Genomic DNA, 14,238 nt, shown 5'->3' on the forward strand with positions numbered 1-14,238 from the left:
GGTTCTGTATTCACTGGCAGAGGAACAGGAGTGTGGAGGGAGTGGAAACCAGAGGCCTTTCTCCTGGGCATGGTCGGCCAATTGGTGCCAAAGAAGGACAGAACTTTTTTAATGTATGCTACTAACTACAGCAGCAAGAATACTTATTGCAAAGTATTGGAAGACACAAGATTTACCCACTCTGGAAGAATGGCAGATGAAGGTGATGGACTATATGGAATTGGCGGAAATGACCGGCAGAATCCGAGACCAGGGAGAAGAGTCGGTGGAAGAAGATTGGAAGAAATTTAAAGACTATTTACAGAAACACTGCAAAATTAATGAATGTTAGAATGATGTTGGATTGAAGTTAAGCGGTTTTTAGTAGCAATGTTATAAAGGAATATGTAAAATGGTTTGTTAACAGGTGATAATATAAAGCTATGATATATTAAGATAAAAGATTAAGATAAAATCAAAGAGGGAAAGGATTTGCTGAATTAACTAATTGAACTGGAATACAAAAAAGGGAGGTGTGAAGAGGTCAGGGAAACAAGCAAATGAAAGATAAGATTTGGAAAAAATGATTTGTTTTTAACTGTTTATATTTTGTATTTTCTTTTTTGTGTTTTCTTTCTTGTTTTTGTAAAATGTTGAAATTTTAATAAATATCTTAAAAAAAAAAAGGAGTGTGGAGGGAGAGGACCGCTCCTGGCACCAGTATTCTGGCAGGGTGCCATTGCGGCGCGCACCCCCCCCGTGCGCCGGGCGCTACGTCCCCACAGGTGGCGCATCACGGCCCCAGAATGCACGTCATGCTCCTGCCTGCTCTCCGCCCCTGGTAGCGGAGCATGCAGCTTCGCCACTGCCTGTATTGTAAATATGCAGAAGAATATTGAGATCATGAGGAGGCAAGGGGCACCCAATAATTATTTATTGACGCCTCATTAAGGAGCTGCCTCTGCTTAGTAGCTAGCGATTGGTACTTTTAGGATTTGTCCTTTAAGGAGTTAATTGCATATGAGAATGTATTGTGGCATAAGAGGAAATGTGGGCTTAAGGTCAAGGCTACCGAGATAAGCCTTGTGTTATAAGCATCCAAGGGAGATTGTTTGCTGTCATTCCTAAGGGTTCTCCAACAGCAGATGGAACGTCAGAATGAACTGGCGTGGGAAGGTTTTGCTATAATAATGCTTAAATGCTTAGCAATTTGCTTTAGTGACTATGTATGTGTACTTTATGACTAAAGCTGGCTGTGTGGCTAATAAAACCTGCAATCTTCACCCCAATGTCTGCTTATTGCCTTGGCAGAACAAGGTCACACTGAAAAAGTTTGAAAATGAGGGAGACAACCTTCAAATGAAGGCACCACGTGAGAACCAGTTCAAACAAAGACAGATGGTGCCAGGGTAACTGGGTGTGAGGTGACGGGGAAAGGGAGTCTTTTAGCAAGGTGTTCTGGGAAGAGGAAGAGGGGAGAAGAAAGGCTGGGATCCATCTTGGGCATGCTGGCTGAAGGCTGGCTGGGAGAGATGCCTTGGACTCCTGTGGGGAACAAGCCCCTCTTGAAATGACTATGCTGTGAGATCTGGACTCCTTCCAGGCAGACTGAAGGTGTAAATAGGTGAATAAACCATATTTCTGAAAGCTACAACAGTCTCCACCATGTCTCAATTTTCCAGAGGAACACAAAGCCTGGGTGAGTGCCTGGAACCCCAATGACTCTTGCTACTGCTTGGCAGAGAGAGAGGTAGAACCCAACTTTTGCAGCAATATTTTGGAACTTCCCCACTGTAGAAATTGTTACAGCCCAGTTCTGTTCTTTAATGCTTGCTGCTTCGACTCTCATCATCCCATGAGCTAGGATTAAGTCTTGTGCTACAAAGGCAAGCACTTTCCCTTGAGCAATAAGGCTCCCCTCTCTTCCCTTCATGCAATCTCATGTACCCAATGAAATTGGTTTGGGGTGTGTGGGGAGAACCCCTAGAACAGGGGCGGGAGAGAGTGGGAATCATCAAGCTGAAATGCTTGCCCTGATGGATTGATCAACATAGCAGAATGCTGAATTCCTAAGCACATATACAGTACAAAAACAAACCTAGAATAAGTATGGCACAGATGGGTTGCGGAGCTCCAGTTCGACAAACAAAAATCAACAAGCCAAGAAGGGATGGAGACTTTGAACCTGGGGAGAAAGGGAGAAACCATGACTCCAAGTCATTTTGGCAGTCCTAGTTGTACTTGCATTTATTAATGCTATTGGCATATCCGCTTGCTCTTTCTCTGTTCCCTCCTGCACATATTCTGTTTATCCCTCCTTTAAAGGCTTTTCATACACCCTCTGTCTCTGGTGATATTTTAAGGCTCTTTGCCCAAGGTCAAGGAAGCTGTTAAAATCAATAGGAGAAAATTACAAGTACAGTACCAGAGGGTATCCTCGGCACTAACTGAATGTAAAGAAGAAAAGCAGTTCCTGTGAAATAATCAATGGGACACTTCTTTTAAAAAATCATTTTGCAGGAATTTCAGCCCAACTGTGGCCTTATTAATCAGTAGGAGTGCATTATTCAGACCCTGTAGGTTTGGAGGCATTATATATTTTGCAGGAACATAACCTACGCATAGCAGGTACCTGACAAAAAATGTAATCATTGCCTACCAATAATGCCTGCTCTCTAGTAACCTAGGTGATCAATATTCTCTTAATCTGTAGGGCATAGCAATAGCAATCACCATTATTATCATATTTTGAGGCTCCCTCCCCTTCTTCTTCACCCTAATCCCTGTGCAAAATCAGCTATGAAAAAATGTGTGTGTGTGTGTGTGTGTGTGTATCCTAGCTAACATTCTTTTAAAAATAATTTGTCATCCTTATTTGGACATTGCAGATATAGATGTTCTCACATAGAGACTAGTCTGGATTTTCTTGTTTATAACCTAGCTCAAATTTACCGAAACTCTGATATCCATAGCTGGATGTAATCCATGCATCATGAATACTAACCCACCAGGTCCTTGACAAACCTGCATTTTCTGCCATCGTCCTATTGCCAAGGAAAGGAAGGAAACAGGGAAGAATTATTAAGCAGCTGGTTGTAATGATCAGTCCAAATTTTGTTGTTGTTGTTGTTTAGTTGTGTCTGGCTCTTCGTGACCCCATGGACCAGAGCACGCCAGGCACTCCTGTCTTCCACTGCCTCTTGCAGTTTGGTCAAACTCATGCTGGTAGCTTCGAAGACACTATCCAACCATCTCGTCCTCTGTCGTCCCCTTCTCCTTGTGCTCTCCATCTTTCCCAACATCAGGGTCTTTTCCAGGGAGTCTTCTCTTCTCATGAGGTGGCCAAAGTATTGGAGCATCAGCTTCACGATCTGTCCTTCCAGTGTGCACTCAGGGCTGGTTTCCTTCAGAATGGATAGGTTTGATCTTCTTGCAGTCCATGAGACTCTCAAGAGTCTCCTCCAGCACCATGGCGAAGGGGCTTGAATAACTCAGAGAAGCTATGAGCTATGCCACGCAGGGGCACCCAAAATGGACAGGTGGAGAGTTTGACTAAACGTGATCCACCTGGAGAAGGAACTGGCAAGCCACTCCATTATCCCTGCCAAGAAAACTCCATTGACAAAAACAACAGTCCAAATTTAGTCCACATCAATTTTGAATTTGTTGTTTTTTTTAAGTCTGCTATTTCCTGTTTGTACCATAAAGTGTGATGAAAAATAAAAATAAAAATCCACACAAAATTATATTGTTAACAGAGATCATACATCCATATGATGAGGAAGGAAATGAATAAATAGATTCCAACAATTATATGCACATATATGCTAAGTATAACAAGTTTAAAATCAGATTGCTGCTATAAATGAAGTGAATGCATGCATATTCATATACTCTATAAGCAAATGTTTAAATATTTAAATACTTAATATTGTGATTTTTTGAGCTGCTTTGATATTTACTTAAGAAAAATAGATCAATATTTAACTCATATTTTTTAAAGATAGGATGATATAAAACTGATGTTAAAGGTTTTGTATTAACACATCATAGGAATAAGAAAATAATATATAAAGATATAATACAAAATAAAAAAACGCTAGGATGTGTTGTGCTATGATTGTTTTAATGATATTTGTATTATTATTTAGAGTTTGATGGCACGTGTAATGTCTATATTCATTAAATAAAATGGTATTTTTATTTTTAAAAATCAATTTCTATTTTTTAAAAAAGTTACAATTCATTCAATGGAGTGGTCCAAAGATAAATTTTAAACTTTCCCAGATGCAATCCAATCACACTAGTTACAAACTGTGGCTCAAATATGGGTTTGCAAATGCGTTCAACTGACAGATATGATATCACCCTTAGCAAGATTTGACTGGGCGGAAGATGCTGTCCTATGGCTCCACTTTCAATCTGTGCAGTAGGAGCTACACTCTGAAGTTGCGCCAAGCAGCAAGTATCTTTATTTCAGTGAGAAGTTTAAACGAAGCCCTCATACTTCTTCATAGTATTCACTGCAGCTTCTCATTCTCATGTGTCCCACAGTTTGAATCTCCCAGAATTCTGGGAAGTGAGGATGAGGCAATTTTGCTTCAGAATGCAGAGCCACAAACTTCCTCCAACATCCTTACCTGACAGGCCACATCACATGGTTGATGGGCCGTGTCAGCTTCCTGAGTCACAAGTTGTGAAGGAGAGAGAGAGAGATAAATAACAGAGGGCTGGGAGGAGCAAATGAGACATTAAGGGAATTGGACCAAATGAGATCCGCTAGTAACAATTAAGGATAACTGCTTATAGACTTGTAGTCTGAATTGTTAGTGGAATTGACTCCTCTGCCAAATTGCACATTCCTTTCTTGATCAACTGGGGAAAATCTTGGAGAGCGTTTCAGAAAATCTGTTGGTAATGCTTAGGAAATCTGTTCTTCTTGTATCTTCTCAGACTATTCACCTTTTTTTTTTTAACAGGGATATTTGTTAACTTCCTAACCTAATGCTGCATGCAACACTAATATCTCACAACAAATGAAACTGGTCTGTAGAAAACACAACTTGAAAAAAGAGACAATGCATGTATTTTTGTAAATGACAAAATCTGTAATAAAAATATATTATTTTTTAAAAATGCAGAATCGCAACGACCTGGTAAAACATATGCAATTTGTTCCTGTTCGACAAGATACAAAATTGAGGTTGGGATTTCCATGCAGACAACTGATGAGCTGGCTGAAATCCAAAACTCTGTTGCCTGAGTCACATTGGACCATGTATGTATTATCCTTCCATTGCCTGCTTTTAGGCAGGGAAAGCACTTTTTGCTCTTCCTTTCAGTGCTGGAAAGAAAGCTTCTCACATGGTTTGCTCTACAGCTTCCCATCTCACATGGTTTGCTCTACAGCTTTCCATCTACAGTACTTACTTGTCAGGATGCTGACAAATTTAATAGTCATAATCAGGCATTACACTCACAAGTAAGTAGAACATGCAAGTGGAACTGAGAGCACTAGCTCAACCCCATCACTGCCCTGAGTTGAGGGTAGCAGTGTGCAGCTGAAAGAGTTGGAGATTTGAGAGAGAATGAAGCTCTCCCTGCTTGGTAGAATCTCAGCTATTGAAATTAATCTACTGCCCAGGATGCTGTTTTTATTCCAGTCAATACCAATTGTAAATATTTCAGGCTGCTTCAAAGAATGGAAGAAGAATATTTCTAAATTTATCTGGCAGGTGGGAAAGCCAAGAATTAAACATATAATAGAGATAAAAGAAAGAGGAGGCTCTGCCCTGCCAGACCTACAAAGGTATTATGAGACAGCCTGTTTGTGCTGGTTAAAAGAATGGATTACATTGGATAATGCAGACATCCTGGATTTAGAAGGCCATGATTTAAAATTTGGCTAGCATGCATGTCTTTGGTATGGGAAGGAAAAAAATTATAAGTGTTTATGAACCATATTCTAAGGAAGAATCTTTATAGAGTTTGGGAGAAATATAAAAATCTACTGGAAAGGAAAACATCTTTATGCTATCTCCTATCAAGGCTATTACAATTAAGTGAGTTAATATAGATAGACAGTGGGAGACTTACAGGGAATTGCTGCATTTTACGGGGAGGGGGGGATGGGACCCAAACTGAAATCAATGAAAAATGTAAGGAGCCACGTTACCATCGGTTACATGAAATGTTTAAATTAGATGGGGGGGAATGGTTTTTTGGACCAAAGCTCACAATTTGAAAAAGAACTTCTACAAAACAAAGAGAAACTTTTGTCTTTTTGAAGAAACTTTTGAACTTTTTGAAACAAAAGATGAGCTTGTTAAAGCCTCAATGACACACTGGGCAATAGATATAGGACACAATGTAGATTTTAACCTCTGGGGAAAACTCTGGGAAAGTCACTTGAAATTTACAGCATGTTATTCTTTGAAGGAGAAGTACCTGGAAATCAGGGTTCTAGATAACATAAGAAGCCTCTGGGTGTATAGTAGATGGCTGACCTCAGAGGTGGTGTGGGTGGTTTTCTCCACTCACATGTTCGACTTGCTTGTGAGCATAGTATTACTATTGTAATTTAAAACAGACTTACATAAATAGGTGCGGAATCTAAAATGCACTTGGGTTAGGCTAGTTCTCTTGAAAGATAGGAGCCAAGCTCCTGTTAGAATTGGCTGCAAATGATGGAAATCCCAACCCTCAATTTCCCTATACTCTAAGGCCCTTCAAAAACAGCCAGAACTCTCCTGCTATCTTCTCTTCCACTGTTTTGTATTTTGTACTGTTTTGGATTTTGGATTTCTGTGAATTCGTAGTTTCCTGGTGATTCGGGGTGGTCTTAGCTCAGTTGAACAGCATTTGCTTTACATGCATAGTCTCTTGTCAGGACTGGGAACATCCTCAATCTTAACCTCTAGAGGGCCGCTGCTAGTCAGCATTGATAATATGGCATCTCAGCTGTGAGTCTTGCAGGATCTGCTACCTACCTGGCAGGCAGGTATTTTCCCACTGGCCTAGGAGGGTGGGACCCTGCTTGACCACAGCTAGAAAAGTCTGAGGCTTTTCAGCTCCTTGTGCACTGCCCTGAGATCTACAGATGATGGGCAGTATAAAAATTTCATAAATAAATATTGAATGGGATGGACCAGTTAGTTTAAGGCAGCTTCCTATATTCCTGTAAAGTAACAGTCAACCAGCGAATGTCTAGGTAATTAATTTTTTCTGTATTAACTCTGAAGTAGATTGGAATGAAGGGTGCTGCCTCATATCTAGCTTCCTCCAGTTTTCATTGCCAGAACTAGGCAGGCGAGCTGTGAAATCTGTTGTGTGAGAGGAAAAGGAGACTTGCATAATGGAGGTGGTTTAAAGATTCCCACTGGCTATGGACTTCTTCTTCTTTGTTCAGAGTAACAGTCGGTTTTCCCAAAGTGAAAACAGTTTGTCAAGGTTTAAGCAGGAGTTTCTTGCAGACTCTATCTAAATAACAAAATTAAGTCGCAGGTAAACAGTATGAGCCCCTTTTTCCTTTACCTAGGTGCACAGAGTACACAAAATATTAATGTAACCTGAGACAGAAGAGAGGGAAAAACAAGTTATAGATATTTTATTATTGATAAAAGGTGGATCAACACTGCCATTAGCTAGAATTAGCAGTCCCATAGATTCATGTATCTGTTTATCTTCAGTGAATGCAAACAAACAGAGCATAGTTCTTCCCCACCTGTGAAAATATCAAAGAAAGCTAATATTAAATCCTATTATAATTGAGGGCGAGTGCATGTGGATTATCTGCAGAATCTCTGAAATCATTATTATTTCTCTATGTAAAGTACCAGCAGATGCAGCTGAATGATTTTTTTAAAAAAAATACCCTGCTGTTTCCAAGATCTTACAGAGTCCTAAAAAAACCGAGCCTAGGATATCTCCCCTGCCCTTATGTTATGCTAACAGCATGGGACCCATGTTGAAGGAATGGATCCACCAGGTTTGGAGCACTCCAAACTCATTCTATGGGAGTCAGCCAGTGTTAAGCCTTGCTGTGGTGCAAGCCAAGCAAGCATGTTCTCACTGACCAACCAGGGTGCAGATTTCAACCAAGTAGATATCCCAACCTCCCAGTTTGGAGGTTCTGTGGTCAATCCTCCCCTCAGGCCCTTTGTGCCCCCCCCCCCCGTGATCCTGGCCAATATCATTTCTACCCTCAACGGACAATGTTCTTCTGACTAACAAAGGAAGACCATGATTTCATCAAGGGAAAGGGGGGAAATATCCAACCAAGTGCCAATCAGGTTGAGAGAGAGAAATCCTTTCTGGCCCTGTCAACCAGTGACTTAAAAATTTCTCAGAAAAGGCTCTAACTCTGTGGTTCCCAACGTGGGGCACATGCCCCACAGGGGGGCAATTTGATTTATAAGGCAATTTGAGAATGAGTTAGACCAAGTTAATGGCCTTTTAGCTTTCTCCATATGAATAGGAGCTCGCTTTTTGAATAATAAGAATTATATGTCACAGGGTGAGGATCAGGATTTTAGAAATGCTTATTTGGCTTAGAAATGGCCAAAAAAGAGTTGGGAACCACTGCTCTAACTAGAGGGTGAGTGGGTTGGAAGCTCTTGAGGTGAAATGGCCCTGAACTCAAGAAGAAGAAGCCTTATGAAAGCTTTCCCCTCCTCTTTGCAAGGGCTCATGGGACAGCTTTATCCCATGAGCCCATTGCATGGGCAAGTATTTTGCTGCAATCTATGGGCCCAGCTGCTGCCAGACAGAGGTGCCCCACATTTATTGGGCATGGAATGAGACTTATAAGATAATTTAGAGCACATCAATCATTGTATGATCCCAGAACATGATCATATATACAATATACATTATAAACCTCTTTTGTGTTCTGATGGAGATAGCAGAGGATCTCTATTTTGGATGGATTTGTTGGTGAGGAATGACTTTCCTCTCTTTACCTCAGCTCAATTTGAATTTGGGCCGAGCTAAACAAACTATTTCCCCAGTGAATCAGAAATTGCTCTTCTTATTAGAAGCCCCAGTTGGACGCTATTGTTCTCTTGATGACACTGAAAGCACAATGGGATACCTCTGAGCTTCCCTCCGACACCTGCTAGATTGATACAATGGCAGCTTAATAGAGACCTTAGGAACTGCAATTTCCCCAGAACACACAAGTTGTTCCTATGGACTTCTGGTCACTTCACATCAGACTACTGGTAGTGCCCTGGGGCCATCACTCAAGAGGGCTCAAGAGGAAGTGCTCTTTGTGAGATCCAGAACCTCTACTAGGTGGTTCCTCATACTGCCATGGCCATCTGTGAGATCATGGAAGCTCCTAAAAACATCTCCCATTCTCTGCCAAATTCTGGCTGCTGCATGAAATGGAGTCATTTATTAAGTGAGCCCAATTGGGTTGCAAGCCACCAATTGCCGGCATGGGGTCAAGGGCTGCCCATGCTAGGGAGATATATATAGAAGCTATATATAATGATAACTTGCATTTCTAGAGAGAGCAGAATGCCTTTTTTATACTTTCAACTTAGCATGATGATTTATCCTGTATTATAATTACTTCTGTTATATCACTAGTCTATTGCGGCACTTGGTTGGTTGGTACTGTTGCAAATTCAACCGTGCAAAGATAAATTCAAATTACTTATTGTTTACCACTTTACAATGGCTAAATAAGTGCAACCAGAGTTTGCAGCTATTTAAAACACTTTATTAAGAATCAAGTCATTCCCATTTGTTTCTTACCAGAGCGATTCAGCTTCTTTCTACGGCAGTGGAATTTATGGCTATGAAACTATTTCTTTCAAACTTAAGTAGATATTATATAAACTGTGTGACTTATGTTTCCTATTTAGCACCATTCAATAAATCTCCTCCAATGTAGCCAGAGCTGTGTGTATTCCGTTCTAACAAATAAATGGATAAATAAGAATCTAAATGATGGGCAAAGTTGCAGTGTTTGCACCAAGAGCAGATGGATTGGGTGCCCTGGATACATTATGTAAATTAAGGTATGGCTGCATGTTTTCTCTCCTTTTCCATAATATTATCACTTTTCTGTTAGTCATTGGAAAGGGAAAGCGGCTAACTAAACAAAGCACTAAACCCTACCCTTTGAGCATGAGGAATACGTGAACTACTACTTCCCTAGCACCTGAAATTTCAATGCACATTCCCTATGCTGTTGTTATACCATCGGTCCACCTAAAGTTAGTCAAGAAAACTAAATCCTATTGAACGTAATAGAAGGGGATATTGCCCCTTCCACTCACTCACTTCACACTAGGGATTGAGGAATCTGCTACTTTCAGTTTCTCATTTTTTCATTTTCTCATTAATTTCCATTTTCACCATTTCCACTTCTGTTGACTTTTTAAAGGTCTTGATGGAAATTAATTCACATTTTTTTAATCCCCCCCCCCATATACACATATGTGTATGCAATTTGAATGTAGTTTCCCACAATACAATGCATGTATAATATGCATTTCCACTACTATGCAAAATTTGGAGAAATGAAAATTTTAGTTCACTTACTGGCTTAAAAAGTGTGCATTAGTTGGGTTTGCATTAAACTTTGAACTGAACTAATTTATCCCTTATCCCTACTGTAGTGGTTTGGAGTTACTCGTGCGTAAGCCGACCCCGTTTGGGTGCTTGGTTGCCTGGTTAAACCCTTTGGACTGCACAGCCCATCTCCGCTTGACTGCCTCAGTCACTGGCAGAATCTGTCTGTGGGCGTTTCTTAAACCTCTGCCAGCATAAAAGCTGTTTGACACCTAATCGTCTCCGCCTCTCATTGCGCGGGAGTCTCCTGCGCAGGGTGGGCGTGGGTAGCGGAGTGCCTGGGCTCTGTTCACTGACTTCCCGGGAAGAATCCCGGAGCCCTTCCTGTTGGAGGGGGATTTCCAGCCGGTGGCAGAGGACAGAGTGACTCCAGGAGACATAGGTGTAAAAACCCAAACAAAAACGAAGACTTTATTACTAAGCAAATAAACACAAACTCTGGTGGGTGTTATTCCTGCAGGCAGGCAACAAAACTCAGCTTTTTTCCTTTATAGCAACGGTCACCTGCAGCCAATTAATCCCAGAAACTTCTTAAAGGTATACACACATGTTTCTGTGCCGAATGTCCTCTAACACCCCCTCTCATTCAAACAGAAACAATAATATTTTAAACAGAACAGAACATATTTACATATCACACACAGCAACTCCCAACTTTGCTACCAGTCGTGCATGTTTTTCAAAAGTCTAAACCGAGATAATTTTTTACTGGACCCAAATCTCTTACTTTAAATACCTTTCTTAGTTGTTCTGCAAATTTTTCCACTTGCTTGTCACTTTTTGTAGAGTAAAGCAAATCATCAACATAACACAAACACAATTCTTGTTTATCACCCTTTCCTTTAGTGTACAAGCAGTTATCAGCTAAGCTTCTTTTAAAACCAAGATTTTTTAAAGCATTATCAAGACATTCGTTCCAATTTCTAGCTGACTATTTGAGCCCATAAATTGCTTTGTTCAGCCTATATACAGAATTCTGTTCTCCTGCCTCAAAACCTGGCGCTTGATTCATAAAAATTTCTTCTTGCAGATTGGCGTTAAGATAAGCTGTTTCAATATCAAAATGGTTTACCTTAAACCCACGTTGTGCTGCAAGAGCTAGCAATAAGCGTACACTTTCACTCCTTGCAGTAGGAGAAAAGGTTTCATCAAAGCTTTCACCTTTTCTTTGAGTAAAGCCTTGTGCTACCAGTCTGGCTTTGTACTTAACATCACCATCTGCCAAATGTTTTATTTTATACACCCATCTACAGCCCACTGCCTTTTTTCCTTCAGGCAATGGCTCAATGGTAAAGACATTGTGTTCTGCTAAAGATTTCATTTCTGCTTTCATTGCATTTTTCCACCTTACTATTTCCTGGTGTGGTAACTTTAAAACTTCCTCATAATCACGAGGTTCCTTTTTCACATCAACAGTTTTAGCTTCTTGTATAGTAAACCTTTCTGGAGGTACCCCCTTATTGCTTCTTTGTGACCTTCTAACTTGAACACTCTCCCCCTCTGAACTATCTTCCCCTTCTGATTCATCCTGCTCAGGAGAAATTGGTTCAGCTTTAGGAGATTGTGTACTGGGATCCTCATCCCCTGAATCCTCATCACTGTCACTTTCAGAACTTTCTTTAATTTGTGGCTTTTCTTCCTCAGATTTCACAAATTTATCTGTATCATCAGAAGATAACACAACTTCTGAATTTCCATGTAAACGAACCCAACCATCTTGCTCACAAAACTCTGCATGTCTTGATATTACAACTCTGCCATGCCCTAGTGCAAAACGATACCCCTTTGACCAAGTTTGATAGCCAACAAACCTAAGTTTCTTTGCCTTGGGCTCTCCTTTCCTTCTTTGTCCTTTTGGGATGTGAACCCAAGCCCAGCAACCAAAAGTTTTAACATGGTCCAAAAAGGGTTTTTTTTCCATAAAGCAAAAAATGAGGGGTGTTGTTTATGGTAGAATGAAACAATCTGTTCTGTATGTAGTTAGCACACAGAATTCCTTCCCCCCAATACTTCCTGGATAGGCCAGAATCACATAGCATTGAATCTAGCATTGTTTGTAAAGATCTTATCTTGCGTTCTGCAACTGAATTTTCTTCAGGCGAAAAAGGACACGATTTACGGTGACAAATACCACGCTTTTTCAACCAAACTTGGAGGGCTTCGGACATGAACTCGCCTCCACGGTCACTTTGCAACTGGGTAACTTTGTAGGGAAACTGCCTTTCTATATAGTTGACCCAATTCTTAATCAGTTGACCAGTTTCACTTTTGTGTTTTAACAAATATACCCAAGTATACCGGCTATAATCATCCACAAGAACCAAAAAAAAACTTTGCTCCTCCTTCAGACTCTGCAAATGGCCCACAAAGGTCTGAATGTACTAAAGCAAATGGCCTCTTGCTAATTCTAGTACTTTCAGGATAAGACCCTCGCTTACTTTTAGACTCCTTGCAGGTATTGCAGTCTAGAAAAACTGAACATTTTTTTCATTTTAATTCCCTTGCTTAATTCTGGCATTTTTGCAATACTGCGGAAATTGGCATGCCCCAAACGACGATGCCACAGATGCTGGCACTCATCATGCAAGGCTCTATTACAGGCTTTAACACATGCCCCAGACTCACTTACTAGCTGGTCTTTCAAAACAAACAAACCATTTTGTAGCGACGCTGTAACCACTTTTCCAGCTTTCTCTATTCTACAGCCTGAACCAGAAAAGGTTACTTTAAATCCCTGCTTAACAAGACTTGTAACTGAAAGCAAATTATTTTCTAAACTTGGTACACATAAAACATTGGTAAACTTGGTACTTAAACAGTTGATATTCACACTACCCTTTCCAGCTGACTCATGCACTGTTCCATCAGCTAGTACTACATTTACAGATTTACAAGGCTGCTTTTCTACAAGGGTTTGTGCAGACTTAACAAAAATGTTTGTCGCTGCTGAGTCTAAAATCCAGTCTTGTCCAACGTCGTGACTGGTGCCTCGAACTGCTGCAGAAACATACTGGACTCGACTCTTCCTGTCTCCTCGCTTCCCAGCAAACGCAGGCCACCCTTGTCTTGTATTTTCTCCCACAGACACAGTGCACTGTCGTACTAAATGCTTGGTTGACCCACAACGATAGCATCTTCTAACTGTGAACGCTGCTTCCTCTCTGTGGTCTACAACCTCTTTAGGTTGCCGCTCCTCATCAGTTGCATATCTTTTACTGGACTGCCTCCCATTTCTGGAGTTACGGTGAGGGGTTGTGGCCTTCCTCTCATGGCGTCTTTCCTCCTCATCAAGCAAACACCCAGTTAAGAAATGCATTGTTAATTGGCTTTCTGGGATTGCTTCCAGAGTCATCACTAAATTGTCCCATGACTCAGGAAGTGAAGACAGCACAATATAAACCTTTCTATGTTCAGAAAAATGTTCCCCAAGTTCATTTAACTGTGAAAATAAATCACGCATTCTTTGAAGGTGTGTTGAAACACATTCACCCTCACTTAGTCTGGCTCGGTACAGAGCTCTCATTAGAGTAATTTTGCTGCCAGCAGTGTCTCTAATATGTATCGCTCTCAGTGCTTGCCAAATCTCACTTGCTGTTTCAAGGTCTCGCACATGAGATAACTGAGACTTCTCTAAACTCAAAATTAAATTGGCATAGGCTTTGTCCTCCAGCCTTT

Source organism: Podarcis muralis, chromosome 4, assembly GCF_964188315.1.
Source record: "Podarcis muralis chromosome 4, rPodMur119.hap1.1, whole genome shotgun sequence".
Lineage (NCBI taxonomy): Eukaryota > Metazoa > Chordata > Lepidosauria > Squamata > Lacertidae > Podarcis > Podarcis muralis.